Raw genomic sequence first — 21,563 nt, 5'->3', positions numbered from 1 at the left:
CACTGTAGGTGGTTTAATTACGACCGGAATGGGAAAACAAAACAGGAATGGCACCTCACACAAAGGGCTCCACTGTGAGCAGAGTGTCCACGTGGGCCTTTGCCAGCAACCCAGCACCCTGAAACTGAGACACAGAGGGCTCTGGAACAGAGCCACAATGGAGGCTGAACCACAGCCAACCTGAACCTTAGCCAACATGGAGACCGAAGAAACACCCTTGTGTGCATGAGTTTGTGTGTGTGTGTGTCTGTGACTGAATTAGTTGCATGTGAGTAAGTGAATGTGCATAACGTGCATAATGAGCTTCATTATTATGTATTTTTTTTTATCAAACTTGTACAAATTTGTATGAAATATAAGGAAATGAAACATTGACACTATAGAGTTTCTGTTTAAAAACTAACAGAAACTGCAGGTGATATTGAACTTTTAATGATTGCTAATATTATAATTACATAAGAATATTATATATAATATAATTATATAACAATAATAATATCAATTAATTATTATAATAATATCAATATAAAATTAATATGAATTAGTTTTTGCATGTATATTCCTTTTTTTAATTTCAGAATTCATTTACTTTTCCAGTTTGTATATATATATATATAGAGAGAGAGAGAGAGAAACATTAAAGAACATTTAAAATCATATATATATATATATATATATATATATATATATATATAATTGTATTTATTTTTAAAAAAACTTTTTTTAGCGATGTTGAAAACAGTTTGTAAGTGCCTCTTATTTTTTTATTTTTTTCAGGATTTTTTTGAAGAATAGAAAGATCAAACGAAGAGCACTTCTTTAAAATATTATTAATAAAATATATATTTTGTAAATATAAAAGTCTTTACCTTCACTTTAGATTAATTTGATGTCATTAAGAGTATTAATTTATTTCAAAAAATATTTTACTGACCCCAAACTTTTGACCAGTTGTGTATATAAATGCAATCAATAATTATTATCCATGATCGCATTTTTTGCCACTGCATCTGAATAACATTAATGATTGTCCTAGCATGACAACTAGATACTTGTGGGCAAAAAAGGCATGCCAGCACAGTCAGTGTCCATTTTCACCAATTAGACATTAAAAAAAAAGAAGAATTATAACAGAAGACATATTTAAACCCCAGTCTACATCCATCCTTTGGCCCATCAATCACTGTCCAAGACATTCCGCCTTCATTTGCAGTCACAAGCCTGTTAGATAATAAATTCTGCCAATCACAGCAATGGCCCAATCACAGCGTCCCTGCAGTAGGAGAGATGGCAGACATCCTCCTCTGGCTTCTGGAGAGTGGCAGTTTCACACACTGTCTGTCACCGAACTGCTCAGAGCTCTGATTGGATAATGAGAGGGTGTTAGGAGATCTACTGTGTCAGAGCGGTGGCATCACACATTGGCAACTCTGCTATGTGTGTGTGTGTGCGTGCGCGCATTTTGTCTGTCTGCCTGGCACTGGAGACATTAATGAGGTTTGTTTGCCAGTTTGTACATTTGATACGTCTTTTTAGGGTTCATATATTTTGGCCCTTGGGTGAAAATCTGTGATTTCAAAGTGAGACATGACTCCTCTCACACATTATCTGATAATGATGGTATTATTCTTATTCTTAAAGTGTTTACAGTGCATCTTACGGCTTAGGTTACTGTGAATGTGCATGTATGTGTTCGCTGTGTGCTCAAAACAATGAAGAATATTAGTTTTAGACTGGGAGAAACACAAAATGTATCTCTTTAAAATATGCCCATATAAATATTTCTGCCAGAATGAATAGCAAATTCAAACAAGCTGTCAGTCAATAGGTGCATGCACTGTTTTGAAACCGAACACTGCAAATGAATGTCCAATCAAAGCTGCTATATACCGTGAATGCTTTGTGTGTGTGTGTGTGTGTTTGTGTGTGAGAGAGAGAGGTTAAGTGCCTTCCTTTTAATGCATTCTCAGATTTCCTTTGCTCTCTCACAAGGCCATATATTCTCAGGTGGTGGCGTTGTGTATGTGTGAGCGAGAGCACCCTGACGGGCTTGTAAACTGGCCTGCGGCTGCTCTCTGGGTTGCTCTCGCGGGCAGATAAATTAATTAAAGAAATCCGTTTTTTTTCCTCACTTTCTCTTTCTGAGCCAATTACTTTGAGCCGGCCGATTGTGTGTGTTTTACTAGAGAGTGTCGAGCTAATTAAAGATATGGCGTGGGACAGAGAGAGCACTTCTGCCTCTCTAACCTGATCCTGTGGCTCTGGAGAGAGATAATGATTGAAAACAAACACAAATGCGCCTCCACCATTAATGGTTAAATCATAAATGCTCACTTTTAAAGAGTGGTGTAGGAGGGTGCTAGACTGAGAATGTGAGCGAGAGAGAAACTTGTTTTCGTATATGTCAGACTGAACGTTTCTTTAGTGCAGTGTGGGAGTTTGTCTTGGATATGAGAGTGTTGTTGTGACAGTTTATGGTAATTATCCATATGTAAGGACACCCATTGCTTTTGGCCCAAATATTGTGTTATGGGGCATATTGAGAGGTTAAATGTGATTGTGGCAGATTGACTCTGAACTTTGAACCTGAAGATTCTTTGGCTTTCTCTCTCTGTAATTAGGTGGTGCTGAATAAGCTGCACAGATTTACATAAAGACAAATTGTTGGTCACTGGTTGCTCAAAAGACAGAAGGGAGCATTAGATGTTTCTTGTGCAGTTCTTTAGGATCAATACACAATAAGCATACAAATTGTTAACGTATCAAAGCGATCATTTGAACATACATTTTGTTTATGATTCTGATAATAAATTAAAATAGTATGATAACAAATACCAGTTTGCATTATCAAGCAGCATAATGGAGTGTTTTTGTATGGCTAAAATAACTGGAACCTACTGCATATTCAAGTTAATAATGGTTGCTCCGCCCTGTCTTAAAACCAAGGTGGACATAATAGTATTTCATTTTCATTTTCAGTTTCATTCACTAATTATGTGTGGATTATTTTGTATTTGTACGAACGGGAGATCTTCTCACAAAAAAATGTAATCCACCTAATTCACCAGACACAGTATATGTAGATGCCTCATTAGCGGCTGTTTTTATGGGCCACTATACATAAATAAGCCGCCCGAGCGGGCGATGGTGAGCGCGCCGACATGTATGGAGTGGTCGAATGTGGAATCTACTTATTTACAAGTGTGTATGCACATGAATTTGTTCTTAACCTCGTTCTAATGTCAGGGAATTTGGAGTATTCTAAATGAGTGGCACATGCATGAGGTTAGTCATTTGCATAAACCACCATATAAGGGCTTTCCTTGTAACCGGTCCTACTCGACCCGCTCCGAGAGGAATTCGAACCTGGGTCTCTGGCGTGGGAGGCAGGCACACTAACAAGGGCGCGAAAGACCGCAGCCACTAGCATCAGTTTCTAGCGCGCCTCTTGAGGCCAGGTGAGTGAGGTTTACACACACAGCTCTTACTGGCTTACGTCCGTTACACTCTCCCCCCTAAACCTCACTCCCATCTGGGTCACAGCACCAAATGTAACTCGACCTGCTCTTGTCGCTTTCTGCAGACGTGCTTTTCAGACAGATCCTCGAGCAGTGCCAAGTGTGCTATTCTCAAAACCAATTCAAACACAATAAACACATTTTATACAGACCCAGATTACACACCTCTGATTAGCCAGTTGTACATATGCGTATATATGCAATATTCTGAGAAACCTCACTACCGAAGCTATAACACAGCTTTTCTTACTCTTTCACAATAAAATATATTTAAAGGAACAATATGTAAGATTTTTGTAATAAAATATTCAAAAACCACTTTCACAGTATGATATATTTCATGCAGTAGTGTACTTACATTATCCCAAAAGTTCCCAAGGATTTGTAAATCCTGAGAAATTCTAGTTTTAAATAATGTCTCGTCCCTTGTCATTGTTGCATATCAGTGACGTAATATCCGCGCTATCCTCAGTTTCCGCTTGTAGAAACCATAAATGTAATACATGGATGCCTCATTAGCAGCCGTTTCAATGGGCCTCTATACGTAAGCCGCCAAAGAGATCAATGTATATATATCTATGATATATGATACCTCGCACGCCACTGTTGTGTTGTTCAGTCATCATGGATCACGATTATTAATTGGTGAGTACAGAAAATCCTAAAAAACATAACGTAGATCAACTGAGGCAAGCAGGCTTTGGGAAAAACAGAGAAATAAACAAGGATCAAAATCGGCGTGATGTTTTTGAGATGGAGAGACTGAGTTTCATGACAAACTTGGTCTTGACAGAGATTCTGCTTGCGCATGTTTTAATAGACAGCTAAGCAAATATATTATTTATTGTACACATACAGTTATATTGCACTTTGTTTTACTTCAGTATCGCTTTTTATCAAGTCTGATGACCAAGTCTATGGCAGTGAAATTAAATAGAGTATGTGTTGCACCTAAATATTTAGCCATTACTTGCAAATACTGTGGTTTGTTCAAATTTACTTTTAGTACGATTGTTTTAAACGTGTAAAACTGCACAGCATTAACCCACGAAATCATTTGACAAATATCAGTAACAGGCTAATATAGCATTACATTTCATGTTCCTTGCAAGTAATTACATTACGATGACATAAAATATTGTGATCAAACGTACAGGTAATAAAAAACTAATTTATTAGTAATTTATATGGTTCGTGAATTCCATACATCTCTGGATGGTGAAAACGACATCTCCCATTGTTCCACTCTCCTTCATAGTGTCATCAAGCTTCGTCTTTGTTATTGTTTTAAAAATGCGACCTCTGGCTGTGAAAAATTACAGATTGTAGCTTTAAGTAGTTATGTTTAGGGCAGCAATGGGTTAGGGGCTCAAAATATATATATATATATATATAATATATATATATATATATATATATATATATATATATATATATATATAATAATAAAATATAATGACATAATATCATAGATGCTGTTAGATATATTCATATTGTTTCAGCATATCCAACTGTTAACATCATGTACTGTACAAATACCCACATAGCATAGTACTGCAGATAATTTGGTCTTAGTAGAATTTGGTGAGAAATATTTGAGTTCATATTTAACTTTCTACTTTTGCACCTTAGCGGATTGAGTCGTGGTTTTGTGAAATCTATTATGAAACTCCTGAGTTAACTTTTTCTCAGGAGAATGTTCTGAGAGGCAGGCAATTCTAGCAAATTCTCCATTTGCTCTACATTCAATTTGTTTTGGAGAAACGATTGAAGTATAAGAAAGATCTCATTTGTGATTTTTCTTTCCATTTTTATGCACAGCTATAGTCTTTTAGTGTTCTGGTCATTGTGTGTGAGAGTGCTTAGTGAATGTCTTTTGCATGTGTGCATATTCATATGCATTTGTTGTTGTGGACGTTCTTTAGTGTGTTTGCGTCTGGTTTGTGTGTGTGTGTGCATCAGTCTCTGCACGCTCTTGATTGACAGGCGGGCAGATAAACTGGGATGCATGTGTCTGTGTCTCAATGACACGCCGCTTTGCCCAGAGGGACGGGGGAAGTGGAGCGCTGCACTTCCTGCGGAGGGGCGGGGTCCTCTCTGCGGGGGTTTTTGAGCTGGCACACGCGCGGGCAGCAGCCTCGCCACCCCCACCCCCGCGGGGGAGAGAGGGCCCCTATTCTCAACCTCCACTAATGTATAATTCATGCTAAGTAGCAATTTTGATGTTTTGCTGGAGGGATAAAGAAATCCAAGAAATTCATAAATAAAGTTTCCTTTTTTCTCATCTCTAGTTAATTTATGTTATCACACAATTAGCTGACACAGAGCCTTGGATGTATGGCTCCCCTACAGTTGCGCCTATACTGCCAAGAGAGACGTGCTGAAAAATGACCCAATAAGATTGGTCAGGCTTCCCCAAAAGGAGAGGCTTGTCTGGTGTCACTTGTCTCATGTAATGGACCTCGGTGCCTTATGGGACAGCCAAAAGTCCTCTGATCCAATCACATCTTCTTATTATCCCTGTAAGGATCTTCAGTTTCTAATAGAGCAGAGAAACTGCACTGTTTTTCCTAAATACTTGGAAGCTTGTGGACTGTGTCTATGGCGTTGAACACAACATGATCACATCAATGGCATTGTTTTGAAAAAGAATCAAGGTGTTTCAGTATTTGTAGCAATATACTCTACACAAATTTATTTACATTTATTTGTAATATTTATATAAAACTATATTTAAATATAAATATATATCTATAAATATCTATTATGTATTTATATATATATATATATATATATATATATAATATGGCACATATATACAGTATATGGATAACTATATACTATACATTAAAAATATATGTATGGCTAATTTACACTATTGCCATGTATTTCTGTTGAATTTATTATATAACAACTATTCATAGCACTGAACACAAAATGATGACTGCAACAGCATGTGACAAACTTTTTCAATATTTGACTTAAGTTGATGTTGTATATTAAAAATATATACATTTTAAATATTTTGCTAATTTACACCACTCTAAAAAATGCTGGCTTGTTTCAACCCATTTTTAGGTCAAATATGAACAAACCCAACTGTTTGGCTTAAAAATGTCATTACAAATTTTAAACCAATGGTTGGATTTGTCCATATTTGACCCAAACATGGGTTGAAACCACCCAGTATTTTTTAGAGTGTAGATTGTCTCTTTATGGCACTGAACACAAAATGATGACTTCAACTGCATATTATGTGACATTTTTTTTTTTAAAGCACCAAGATGTATTTGTTTTTCATAATGTGATTCCCGAAACAAATTTATTACAAGGGTTCTTGCTTTTCGTTAAGTGGTCGGCCAGGCGATTCTGAACCGACTTCAACTGTGCAGTCAAGAGTTGACTGAGAGTGAGCAGCGATACGGTGACGGTCCCTCTAATGGAGTCACTTTCAGCTCAATCCACTGATCTGAGTGCAGGTGTGAGGCAATAGAGCGCTCACTATATCACCAGCCATGCCAAAACTGTCATCTCCCCCCGCCAGCTTTTTCATTAAGGCCTTTTACTTCACGCAATATCATTTGCTTTGACATTTCGGCGGGATGTTTTTAGCACCACCTCTGTTTCCTCTGCGCTGTTTGAAAGCCATTGGTCATTTGTCAAATGGACTGATTTGTTCTTCAGCCCAACAAAAAGTCCCAATGCTTTACAGTGTGATTTAGCTTCAGCATTGTTAATGCTGCAATGTGTTATCAAATATCTAAACCGCCACAGATGGTTGGATGCAGCTTACAAGGTGAATGTTTTGAGTGAATGTGTTTTCTTTGTTTAAAGGCTGCCATTAAAGCATTAAACCAGCAAGAGAGAACGCCAAAATTCAGTCTCTGTAGTGCCAACGCCTTCAAGGTCCCAATGTGCATGTGTTTAATTAAGACCTTGTGTCTTAATTACTTAATCACACTAATTAGTCACAAAGGTGAAACAGAGCTGTATCTGTACAGTTACAATAAGACTGTAATGATAAGATGGGGATGTTTACATGTTCTTGGAAATCAAGGCTTGTTTTAATATATATTTTGAACATATATCTGGTTCTTAAAAAGATTAATATAATACTTAATCTGCTATTATTTAAGTATCTTGACGTCTTAAATCTCTTGAAAAATGTTGGATATTTTTTATTTTTTTTATAACGAGGCAATCGGTTAAAGTTGTAAAGTGTCAGGTCATATATTAATGTAATGATATATATATTTTTTTTTTACTTTTTTTTGAAAATAGCTATTAAGATGTGTCAATACTGTAATGACAAAATTATTTTGGAAATCATTGTCTTGGAAATCATTAACAAATTGTCAGTATATTTTGACATATCCAGCCCATAAAAAATGTAGATACTTCTTTAAATGCTTTTATTTAAATATCATTTAGTTTCATAGTTTCCAATATTTATTTATATTTATAAATTAATCATTTGTTTTAAATGATATACATTTTTTCTTGAAAAATATAATTGAATGATTTATGAAAATAATGATTCAAATGTTTTGATAATGCCAAGAAGATGTTGAAAAATAATGTTCTTGAAAATCATAAACTCAGTCTAACTGATAGTAGGAATCTATCAAATTGTTAATGATTTTTGATGTTTTTTGTCTGTTTATCTATCCCATGATAAGACTAGTAAACTACTTAATAGACTAATATTAGAGTCCGCAGATCAAAATTCAAGTATGGTAAAAATGCAAAGAGACCAATCAGCGCATGTCTTAACATTAAGGAGGCTTTATGTTTATAAGAGCTGTAATCGTGTCTGTTGCCTCAGAAAAGGCTATTTGACTCCTCTCTCTCAATTTCATCAAAGTTTCTCTTTCATAATTGTCTTTTTGGGGTGTCAGCAAAAAAAAAAAAAAAACTGTTCTTTTAAATCTCTGTGACTTTGTTGCTGTGTTTATCGTCCTATAGGTGAAAAGCACAGTTAGCGTCAGCACTAGAGAAGGTTCACGGAGGGTCTCCGTCACGGCCGTTCGGTGCGCCCCGGTGGACAGATGTGTTTGAGGAGAGGGGGACGCATGAGGAATGGTCTTGGCTTGTCACCAGGGCAATGTGTTAGGCTGGCCGGCCAGTCGGCTCGCAGCTTGCGCCTGCATTCCCCTTCGCTTAATTAGGGGTTGTTGGTACCACAGAAGGTGTCACCAACCTTTTCAGTCCAATAACAGATGGTGGTTTTTTTTTGTTGTTTTTTTGAGGTCCTGCCAAAGCCCACTGTCCCGCTCCTGGGAAAATGACCTAACTTGCAGGCAGCTGCTTAGTGCGGCTTGAGTGCCTCTTAAAAGAGACTTCTATCAGGGAATTAACGGGACATACCACTGCAGCCCGAGGGGTGTGAGTTTGAGATGAGTCCATCTTTAATCGCCCTCTCTAAGCCGTTCTGAGGGCCGAGCTCGTCGTTTGCATTGAAATCCAAAGTGACACTATGGACGAGGTGGGAGGAGGGCAGACACACTGACCATTTTACGTGGCTCGGAAAGGCTCGCCGATCCCCCCTCCCAAAGCAGATGGTGTGTATAACAACACAGAATGTGGTCCAGGGGAGGTCAGGGAGGGACAAAAAGTGAAAGGGTCCCCAGACAGTTGGGGGAAGAAAAGGCCTGCGGAGCGTGAGGGAGGAGCCAGGGGAGGAGAGAGAGAGAAGAAAAGGGGAGAGAAAAGAGAAAAGTTTTCAAAGCACTGGTCAGTGAGAGGCTAAAAGAGGTGGCAGAGAGCGTCAGGCTGCAGATGCGATACGTAGGAAGGCAGGGGGTCGAAGCTTTACAAGCTGCATGCTGGGTACACACAGCACTACTGCTGTCAGTCACCTACTCACTTGGCTTCACTGTCTCTCATTCTCTCTCTCTCTCTCTCCCTGTACATTGATTCCACTTCCCCTTACAAGTAGACTTACCTCAGTGAGCAATATTTATATTTTGGATTAGTCCAAAAAGTGAAATCATATATATAGGGTAAAACTTAATATCAATATATGTTATTGTCGTGTGTATGTGTGGTTCTGGTAAACCATACGTTATGGGGACCAAGTAATACCAGAAATTGTCAAAAGTGTCAGAAGTCTATTAGAAATGTACACTTTAAAAAAAGAAATTCTGATGAATATACACTCAGCTCCACACCAATGCTGAAGGTCACTCATTTTATCTGAACAGCTTGGTCTCCAGAGATTTTACATACACCATCATTAGTAAAAAAAAATAAATAAATAAAAAGTTTCTTTTCCTAACTGCCATTTTTCCTTCTGCTGTCAATCCTTTCCTCTCCCTCAATCGGATGCCCAGGCGCATTTACTGGCGTGGAGAGATCCGCTAGATGGAAACCCTGAACTTTTAATAGCCCATGCTGGTGGTTTAGAAGATTGGTGTGAAATGTAAGGAAATATTTTTACTCACTGATGGCACAGCATCCTATCTGACTGTCACCCTTTTATCAATAAGTTCTCTTGCACACCAGGTAAATTTTTTTTTTACAAAAGAGCGCAAATGTGACAACTTTGGGCCAACTTTATCTCTTAGGCTGATGAATGAACCCAGGCCTTTCACCTTACTGTTGTGATATGATTGTGTTGTGTTCGGAGGTGAATTGTATTGTGGACTCCTATTTTGAAAAGGAAGTCAGAACTTTTGAAGTGTTGTGTTCTGACGTAATGTGTGTGAGAACGGAAGTGAAAGAGTAAACAAGATGGATGAAGTTCGCTACTCCTGTCTCTTGTGTTTCTCTACTTAATAACTCCTGACAGATACCACAGATTGGTTGCTAACAAGCTTCTCCAGGCCGATCTCAAGCTCTGATCGGTGAGAAGTGTAGGTCACTGTAATACTGTAGTTCTGTTGATGAAAGTTGACTCAGATCTGGAATCCGTTCAGGAAGCTCCCACTCACAGCCACAACAAACATTCTCCTTTCACGCTATGCAGCAAATGAGCCAATTCATTTCCAGCCGATAAGAGCTCACGAGAGGCCTGATTTCAGCTTAATCACTTCATATTCTTGGCGTACATTTGTGGGTATGTTGTTCAAACGTTACCTCCCTGTGTTGTGTGAGAGCTCTGTGTGTGTGTTAATGAGAGTGCAAAGGGAGCTGGGCTGTTTAACAGGAGTCATGTCTTTGTGTTGGCCTGCGTGGAGCGCTTTAGTTAACAGTGAATAATGGTGCTTGATTACAGCCCATGAGACGGCACATTGCTTAAAATCAATTCTCAATGCAATTACCCACCGCAAACGCCTCCCCTCTCTGCCGGACAGAATAGGAAGTGATTGTGTCAAAGGACAACATCATCTCTGCAAATGACTTGTTGCCTCTTCATATAGGGCCATTAGATGAGGCAGAATATCAGTCTGGAGGCCTTTCAACACACTCGTTCTCATATGTACATATTCACACCTTAGAGAGTGCAGACATGCTAAGATGTTGATTTATTTGTAGACACATCGGAATAGATGCTTATCAGACTGTATGCACACATCGGAAAAGCTACAGTCAAGTCCAATTACAAACACAAACACACAATTGAATTATTGATACCAGTTTAGCTTTGCTGTCTCTCTCTGTTTTCCTAGCCGTACATTTTATAGGTGTAATTTTGGAGTGTTATTTGCAGGCCTGGTGCTTCAATAGGATCTAAAGTTGCTGGTTGGTGCACAGCAAACATGTCCATTGGCAATAGAAGATAGTCGCATAGTTTGTAATGTGGTCTTCAATAGGGCTGCACGATGTGTCGTTTAAGCATCGATATCGCGATGTACGAATCCACGATAGTCACATCGCAGGATGTGCGATGTAGGCTGTCGTAGTTGATCCGTCATTCATTACCGTACGGGCCAGCTGCTCACAGGCCCTTGGACGAATGTGATTCGCGGATTAATTGCACAGCTTAACCATCATAGAGTGAAAGTTTATCATTTGCATGTGTTGGCTATAGCCTACATTATTGAAATCAAAAGTTGTACAGTATTTGTTAACATAGTTAATGCACTGTGAAGTAACATTTCCAAACAATGAACAGCTGTGTTTTTATAAACTAAGATAAACAAAGATTAATAAATATAGTAACAGAAGTATTGCTCATGGTAAGTTCATGTTAGTTAATATGTTAACAATTCAAACCATATCCTAAAGTTACAAACAAATAATTTACTCTAATTTAAATAATACTCTGATGTTTAAATCATTTAAAATGAGAATGTAAGTGTGCTCACCCCATTTTTGTTTGTAAGAAAAAATTAGATTAGATTTCATATCGCAATATATATCGCAGAAAAATAAAATATCGCAATGTCATTTTTTCCCAATATCGTGCAGCCCTAGTCTTCAATGGGTTATAGGAAAGACTGCTTCAAGAAGGGTTATATCTCAAAATATCTGAAATTTGTTAAATTTATATAATTTACTGATTTCAAAATGTGTTGGTCTTAACAATATTTTGTGAATTCATAAGCGTTTCATAATTGTTTCAGTTTGTTATTTATCTTAAAATCCAATAAAAGGCTGCAATTTAATTGCAGGTTCCATAGTGACAACTCACCCCATACAACAATTTCATACAATTTCTTTCTTTTTTCATTAATTGCTATTTTATTTTGCAAAGATTCAGTGAATTGATAAAAGGTGACAGAATGGTAGGTGACGTTAATAATGTTACAAAAAAAATCTAAATGTTTCTAGAACACCAAATCAGCATATCAAAATGATTTCCGAAGGATCATGTTACACTGAAAACTGGAGTAATTGCTGCTTTTGCTGCAGAAAAAATTCTGACTTTACTATCACATGAATAAATTAAATTTTAAAATACATACAAATTTTCACACACAAAAGAAATATATATATTTTACAATATCGCTGGAGTAAAAATTGTGACAATTAACCCCAGTCTTCTTTGCATAATGAAGTTTCAGGTGGTGGAATGGGTTTCACTATCGGCAAGGAGGCTTATAGTTGACAGTGAAACACTGAGGACCATGTGGAGGTCAGTGTGTGTGTGTGTGTGTGTGTGTGTGTGTGTGTGTGTGTGTGTGTGTGTGTGAATGTGTGTGTGCCCTTTCTCTTCTGGAGGTCTGTGTTGGACTGTTTTTGTGTCCAATTCATTAGTTATTTTATCAGACTTTGAGTGATGGATGTGTCTCTATGGAAACCACTTGTAAATTGTGGTGGTGTGTCTTTACAGCCTGTAACTCACTCGTTTGTAGGTTAAACACTCACAGAAACACACACACACCACACACTTCACTAAGCTCCACCTTAAAAACTTTACTGACCAATGCTACATTAGTAACTGTTGCTTTCTGCCATATTATTAGAATTGAGAGATTTCTTTCAAAGAAAGCCGCAGATAACAATGTTTTACAATGCCACCCTTCATTTCAGCCCAAATAAAATGAATTCACTTTTTACCACTTTATGAGCATTTTTTTTTTACTTGATGCTCTGTAAAGCTTGTCTGATTAAGCAGTTCTTTTTTATTTCTTGCCTTATTTTATTATTCTGCTTTCTGCAAGCAGCCACAAAATCTGTTGTGAGGAGCGGAAGTAATGTAAGATTTTCGGCCAGAACACATATGTGGCACTTTGTCTCTCACTATGTCCTGATCCCCTCTCTCACGGTCTAAAACGGTATCTCTTTCAATGTATCTCTCTCGCGCTTTCACACTCGGTGTCCTTTCTTTCCTCTCTCCTGTGCTGTGAAATGTCAAATGGAAATTCAGTTTTTCTGTTTATTACCCAATAGATGGAGGCAACATAAGGATCACATGATACATAAAGTCACTGTTGCATAGAGAGAGATTTTGTGTGTTTGTGTGTGTGTGTCTGTTTGTGTACATGTGAATGTTTACGTGTATATATATTTGGAGAGAAATGAGAGTAAACGGTTGGTGGTTCACAGAAAATAGAGGTCTGAAGATGAAAGAGATGGACACACGCACATGCCGACCCCCTTCCCAAAGATTTACGGTCGCCTTTGTGACTGAGACCCAGCTCCCCTCACATAAATACAAAGACAAAGCCCAAAATGCGTGTTTTGAATGACTTACAGAGGGTCCGAGTTGTGATGTCATCAACTGCCATTTATATTGGATCAAAACGTATAAATGGCACAAGTTTACATTCTTTAAAACATTACCTTCAAATGATGTGAAATGTTTACATAACTTATGCAAAATAATACGGTAAATATATAAACTTTATGTTCTAAACAAATATAGCGGACTTTCTTCTGTGGAAGACAAAGGGTAAATTCTTGAAGAACATTTTGGTCACTCTTTTCAATAAAATGTGTTCTGTTCCTCACACAAAACAATTGTTTGGCCTAAAAGACATGGGATTTTTATGTTGACTTTGTATCTTTTTATAAGTTTGAAAGCTTATTTTTTGCAACTGTAAACAAGAGTGACCTGCACGTTATTTTTAGATTTCTCTTTTTGTGCTCCACAGTAAAAAGTCATATAAACACTGATGTTACTGTTAACTAAAAATGTATTAAAATTGTTTTTGTCCATTGGAATAATTCTGAAATTACATGGTGCATGAAAAATTGTTTAATGATAATTTAAATGTTGCCTTCACAACTAGTTGGAGTACTAAAAAAAAAAAAAATTTAAAAAACAAACTAATATAAATTACAATCTCAGAACTAAACTACTATAATTAAAATGAGAGCTGTAATAGTATATAGGTAAATGATACTGCACATGGGTTTTAAACAACATGTGGGTGAGTGGATGATGACAGAATATAAATTTTGGGGTAAACAATTTTTTTATGAAATTCCAGTCTGAAACAATACATCTTTAATGCACTTTCAACCTCCTTTTTCTTCCCCATCAACCCCTCACCATAACGGCCCGCTCCCGCTGCAAAACTGCCTGTAAGACAGGGCTCTGAGCCAGTGTTCCTGCATCCCGCTGTGTTTACACAGAATCCTGGGTAGACTCCAAGGGTTCCCGGTCTGTGAGACTCAATAATGTGAAGCCTAAAGCGCAAGGCCCACACGGGTACGTCTGTGACTGACAGCACCCGTATTTACACACAAACACTGTCACCGTCACATGAGCAGCATCTCCCATGCGGAGGGAGGGAATACCCACATGATCTCCGGTATAGCGAAAAGAGAATTCCCCCTCACTCACAGACGTGACTTCCGGGAAAGCACACACTGGCCCAAAGTGGATTTGTAGAGGTGCATATATTTGCATGTATTTGCATAGCTAATGAATTTAGGGATGTTGTGTTTTTTTTTTTATATATTCTTTTTTATATGAATTGTAAGTGTGATGGAGTCCGGGTGCAAAAGCCTGTTATATGTCATTCTAGAGATAAAGACGAGCAAAGAACGTGGTCCTGCGGAGAGTGACTGATGAGATTGAGGGAGAAAGGGAAAGCTGGGGTATAGCCAGAGCTATAGTCGTCAACACTACTGCTCCCCTGCTGCTCTACATATGTACACCCAGCAAGAGCCTTGCTGGCCCACCTCTACCGCCTCCTTTCTCGTCTGCCGCTCACCGTATGACCATCACACCTTATACATCCTCTTTCTCTCCGTCTCTACCTTGCCATCTCATCCACTCTCATGATATCTCTTTCATTTCTGCCTGAACTCCACACAGCTCTCCTCATCTATCTCCTCCAATCTCTCCCGTTCCTAATCTCGCTCGTTCCCGCTGTAGCACCATCCATCTCCCGCAATCTCTCGCTCGCTCCATGAACATGCCTGCGTTCTCATTTATAAACACCCTTGCTTTCATCTGTTTCAGACCCTGTGGCTACTGTTTTCCGTCGTTCACTGAGTGCCTTTAGATGTAGCGCTCCACCATGACGTAATATTGTATTACTCGTGTTGAGTGATAAATTCATATTCCATGTCACATTTCATGTTTGAGAATGAGAAACATTCCTAGAAGCAATTCAAAGAGTCGTTGCATATCTACAACGGGCCCTTTTCATGGACTGTGCCTTTGATTTTGTGGTGCAAGTTTGTATGCATTACCTTTCAGAAGTTTGGGCTCAGAAAGATTTTCTGTAAAAGAAATGAATACTTTTATTTAGCAAGGTTGCATTAATTTGATCAAAAGTGACAGTAGACTTAACATTGTTTAAAAATATGTTTTATTTCTATTCATCACAGAACCCTGAAAAAAGTATCATGGTTTCCACACAAAAAGTAGCACAACTCTTTTCAACATTCATAATAATAATAAATGTTTGAGCACAAAATCAGCTTATGATTTTGGAAGGATCATGACACTGAAGACTGGAGTAATGGTTCTGCCATCACAGTAGTACTAAATTACATTTTTAAATATATTCAAATAGTAAACAGTTATTTTAAATTGTAATAAAATTTCAAAATATTACTGTTTTTACTGTTTCAAAAAAGTGTCGCCATGGCTAGCATAAAAATTTCAAAAACATTTAAAAAAGCTTTTAAAATGATTAAAATATAACTAAATTGTAACAGCATTTTAACACTAAATGCTAAAGGAAGTGAACAGCATTGCTGTATGTAACGCTTCTCTCTTGGTTAGGTTAGAAAGGTTATTGATCCACCAGTGGTGTCCAGTGGTTTATTTACCCACAACAAATCAATACTGTGCTCAGCTGTGGGATCTTCTGACCTGATCCTTCTTAAAACATTCGGTGATACTCTTGTATTACAAACATCTTCAAGTGTTCTGCTCTGCAGAAATATGAAGCATCCTATTGCCTTGTTATATTAAAATATTATAAAATACAACTCTTCTGTTCATTTAGAAGATGCTTATATCCAAGGCGACTTACAGTAGCTGCATTCATGTCCGGAATAGTCCTGCTGGGGCAACCCGGGGTTAAGTGCTGTGCTCAGTGGCACAATAGTGATAGCACATTGTCTGCTCTTTGCGGGAATCAAACCTGCTACTTTTTGGTTACCAGGGCTTGTCATTAACTACTACACCTCCCACAGTTTTACCCATCTGGTGGCAATGATTTTGCCAAGAAATACAAGTTCCTGAATCAACATGTTCTGTTGGTCCTGGAGCAGCGGGAATGCTCAAACACAGTCCTAACCTTAACTCACACCTAATCATTAATTACCAATAAAGTCAGAGGAATATTAATCAAGCATGTTGATCCAGGAACATATCCTACTTACATTTACGTTTATGCATTTGGCAATTGGCAGAAGCTTCTATCTTATGCGAATTACATTTCATTCAAGGTATACCGTACATTTGATCAATCAATACATTACCGGGGACTCAAACCCATGACATAGCCAGTGACGTCGCTAGTGCTCAGTAGTTCATTCACTGTCTGTAGAAAAAGATGCCTATTCATATTTTGCTGAGTTGATTTTTATTGCATTTTACCTTATAGTGCATATTGTATTATTATAGTTGTAAACATTTCAAGTGTAAAAATATTATTGTTAATAAATCTTTCCAATTTTTAAATGTTTTGTGTCTGTACGTATGTGTATTGTTGCTTCAGCAATATTGCATGTAAAACTATCAATCCACTAGTATTTTGAAACTGAAAATTTTCAACTCTAACAGTAGAGCATGGCACTACCAACGCTAAGGTCATGGGTTAGAATCCTGAGGAATGCATGAACTAATAAATGTTAGGTCAGGAAATTACAGACATGGTATTTTTTGGTGTGTTTTCTTTACAGGTTGCAGATAACAAGGTGACAATAACGGTCTGTGAGCAAGACCACACAGAGGAGGCAGCACAAACAAGAAGAAATCTTCAGGTTAAAGAGGCTTCAGGTTTGTTTTCGAGAGCTTGTTTGGGACCGGCAGAGTCACACAGACCTCCACCCTGCCGATGTGTACTGCTAATAATCACGCTTTTCAGCACCTCTTCGTCTCCGCTCGCTTTGTTGTCTCCTCCTGCCTTGTAATCACTTTCTCACCATGTGAGCACTGGCCACTCCCAGCGTGTTTCAGCACTATATGGCGCTCTGCGTGAGAGTGTGTGTGTCACAGTAACCAGTGGCTGTAAGCTCAGCCGGCCTGCTGCTCACAGAGGGAGTTATATGTGTAATTACTGCGTGACCCCTGCTGACCCCGGCCGTCTCGTGTCAGCGGTGTGTGTCGGCCGTGCCGCGCCAACTACCTTCTTGTTAACCACAATGCCGAGGAGGGGACGGTATTTAGGAGTGAGACACGGACACTCAGCAGAGCATTAGCACAGTTCACACCGCTTGTCCATCTGCCAATTGTTCTAAGCACACACATACACACACAAGACCTTTTGAAATAAATAATTAGGTCTATTACCCTCTTATTTTCTTCTGATAGGTTCAGTTTAATTAAGAGAAATCTGACTGGATTAACTATTTTTTAAATTGTTTTAAAATAGCCAGTATACAGCACGTGCACATCAAGCCCAACAACACTATAGTAAAATCATTCAAATTTAAATGTACCATTATAAACAGTTGTTTTAAAGCATTAACATGACACAAAAATCAAACAAATGTTGTAGTTCTGAAAACTTTGTCAGTTCTACACAAAAAAGGTAAAACAAAAAGCCATCTTTTGCTTTTAACAGTTTTTAAATAGTCTTTCATCTTCAACATTCATTTCCTATCACACCTTTCATTATATTTTATAGTTGAGTGGAGTAGAATAGTGTGGACAGGAAATAATGGGGGACAGGGGTCAGGAAAAATCACAAGTCAGACTTGCTGCTTGATATGTAAAAGCATAATGTGCGAAGTGCAATGTCTGTGGCTCTGAGATATATATATTGCTGATTTGGATTTATGAATAGTTAAACATCATTTGAAGAAACTTTCCTGCTTTGTTTTACAAAGTACACTGTCATTCAAAGTCATTCAGTTTGGGGTCAGTAGGATTTATTAATGTTTTTAAAAAAAAATCTCTAATGCACAAAAAGGCTTCGTTTATTTGATTTATCTGAATTAAAGAATTATTTTCTTTGAAAAAAATCTTTCTGTCGCCAAACTTTTCAACAGTAGACTACATCCTTGTTCAGCAACTTATGTGTTTATGTTGTAGGACAAAATTTTGAATATCTCTTCCAATAATGATAACCACAGACCTTCATGTACTCATAAATCCAAAAGCACCATTCTTAAAACCCTATATTTTTCCTAAGGGATTTCCCAAGGGAAGCCATGGCTTGAAAATGCTAATTCCATTCCACATTTTAGGACTACAAACAGAACAGCTCTATATATTGGCTAATTAAATGCAGATAGAGGCATTTAGTGCCAGTTTATGATGAAACTATAACTTTAGAAGTTCAAAACTCAGACTTTAATAGCTGCAAGCGGCTCGGTGTATCAAAACACACCATCTCGTTTCTGCCAAAGCTATCAATGGTCCTGTCTATCTTGCTGTGTTTCAGCCCATTGTGTTGTGAATTTGTAATTCTAGGCAATGGTGAATTGCAGTGATTATGTAGCCATAATTTAACCAGGATGATGTGTTTAATTGAATTGTTACTCCCTGATGTTTCTCTCTAGTGAGGATGCTGTTCTGTTGACAGATGTGTTTTGTCTGTGAATGCTTGTTATTGTTTTCTTCTTTTCATCCCTTGCTGTGTGCGTCTGTTTGCGTGTGACTACATGCTTTCTTCCTGAGTTTGTGACCTTGGATGTTTTCTTTAAATGTTAATGTCTAGTCTTCTGATATAGTTCTCAGTGTAGTGTGCATCTGAGGACATTTTGCACTTGAGTACACAGTGTTGCCTTCATACCATTTTCTTTGAGTTGAAGGCTATTTCTTTTGCAAAGTGCAGTACTGAGAACCTATTTCACCGCAGTCTTCACCCTCCCCCACATCATCTTCTCTCCATGTAAACACACACTCGCTTTCCTCTTCCTCTCCTTCCACGCTCTCCTTTTCAGTCTCTAGACTCGTCCTCGCCAGCCCCATCTCTGATATCCACTTTTCTTCACCTTCCCTCTCTCGCCATCTCCTCCTTTCTCTCCCGCTCATTTCCCTCCATCTCTGCGGAGGGGCAATTACCCCAGCGTCTCTAAACGCCGGCGATCTGAGCATCCTTGCACTATGCATTGTCTGCAGCAATTTACCAGCCGCATCTCCAGATGAATGCCTCCATTCACAATTACACCCCCTCCATTAGCTGCTGTCGCTGCTATGTTTGGAGGGGGGGTTTGTTGTCTTGTTATTTTTCCCTTCACGTCTTATAAAAAAAAGCAATTAAATGTGGACAAAGCAAGTGAGGATGGAATTGTGCCCTCCTTTTCTAAGTTTTAGGCCTCATTTTGCAATCTCTCCTTTCCTTTTCTTGTCTTAGTCTCCTTTTTTTGGGAGGGGGGGGGGCACTTAGAATTTCTCTGCATTTTCACTTTGTGTCACTCTTTCAGAGTGGGGTTGGTGACTTTAACTCTCAAGGTCATGAGAAACAATTTCTCGGCATACATCTGACTGGCCCATGATATTAGAAGGTTTGCGCTGACGACATCCCAGCAGCCTCAAAGTAGCATCGAAGGTACACTACGACAGCCTGGATTGCACTGAGTGATTTAGTATTCCAATAAATCATTGAAACCATCTAATTTCCTATAGATTTCAATTTCCCCTGCACAGATCGGCATTGATCGATCTCAGGTATAGGAACATGTCAGGCCTCTCTCAGGACTCTTTTGTGAAGGATTGTTGCAGGAATGAGAGCTGCTTGTTTTTAGATCTGAACATCAGGACTGTTCTTTGCAAAAATAGATTGGCCAGAATAAATCAGATTTCTTGTTGGGTAATGAATACAGCACACATTGGAATCTTTTGGCCTATAGCAGGAGCTAAAATCATGTATGATCAAAATGCTTCTCATATTGATAGCAATAGCAAACAAACTCATATTGATAGCAATAACAACTAAAATACTCCATGCCACTCCTCTTTTATTGTAATTTAGAGTAATGGCTTAGTTTGTATTAGTCATAGCTAGATGTATTTTTAGATTTGCTAATATACACTACCGTTCAAAAATTTGGGGTCAGTAAATAAAAACATTTATTCAGCAAGGATTCAAACTAAATTGATCAAAAGTTAATTTAATATACATGTAGGTAATGAAAAAGACGCATTGGGACTGGCATTTACATACATTCTAAACTCTATTGGAGTTAGACAACACGTGTCAGAACCCACTCATTTTCGTTATCATACTTTAGATCTAATATTGTCTCATGGAATCGATGTTGATGGCATTGAAATTCTGCAGCAGAGCGATGACATCTCAGATCATTATCTAGTCTTGTGTATACTCCATTTAGCCAAGGCTGACATAATAAATGAATATTATAAATAAATAAATATAATCATTTTATATAAATATATATTTTATAAAAAATAAAGAAATAGAACTTTTTATGACTTTTTTTACATTATGCGTTTCTTTACTTGCAGGATTGATACTATTATTACTATTACTATTATGAGAAAATTATAACCATGTAACCGTCTACTACAGTATCTCATCATACGTCATGCTATAGACCCCCTTGGGAACAATTCCATTCATTTCTTTGCTATAGGAGAGGAAGAATTGTCTAAACTTCTTAAATCATCAAAATGAACATGTATGTTAGACATCACACCTACTAAGCTTCCAGAAGTTATAGATCCTGTTATTAATATTAATTCACCATTGTCATTAGGATATATACCAAAAACTTTTAAGCTGACTGTTATTAAACCTGTTATTAAAAAAACACAACTTGATCCTAAAGAATTAGTTAATTATAGACTGATCTCTAATCTACCTTTTCTGTCAAAAATACTAGAAAACTGTGTTCCTTTTTAGAAAGAAATGGTATCTGCGACTATGGTATCTCATTAGAGTTACAAATGATTTGCTCTTATCATCCGATCGTGGTTGTATCTCTCTATTAGTGTTACTGGATCTCAGTGCTACATTTTATATTATTGACCACAACGTTCTTTTTTATAGACTCAAAAATTGTGTTGGCATTAGTGGAATTGCATTGGCATGGTTCAAATCATACTTACCAATTTGTAGC

The 21,563-nt window shown here is 37.7% G+C and overlaps 1 long non-coding RNA gene across 1 annotated transcript in view; it reads left to right on the top strand.

The window, feature by feature from the left end:
• Positions 1–21,563, top strand: part of LOC307173028 — a 36,706-nt gene that overhangs the window by 10,918 nt on the left and 4,225 nt on the right. Inside the window, exon 2 of the long non-coding RNA XR_013823796.1 lies at positions 17,217–17,313. This is a non-coding gene — a long non-coding RNA (uncharacterized lncRNA). The remainder of the gene's footprint in view (positions 1–17,216; positions 17,314–21,563) is intronic.

This window comes from Squalius cephalus (assembly GCF_949319135.1).
Source record: "Squalius cephalus genome assembly, chromosome: 15".
In the NCBI taxonomy this organism is placed as follows: domain Eukaryota; kingdom Metazoa; phylum Chordata; class Actinopteri; order Cypriniformes; family Leuciscidae; genus Squalius; species Squalius cephalus.
Note: the sequence above shows the minus strand (reverse complement) of the source record. Positions and strands in the feature narration are given on the sequence as shown.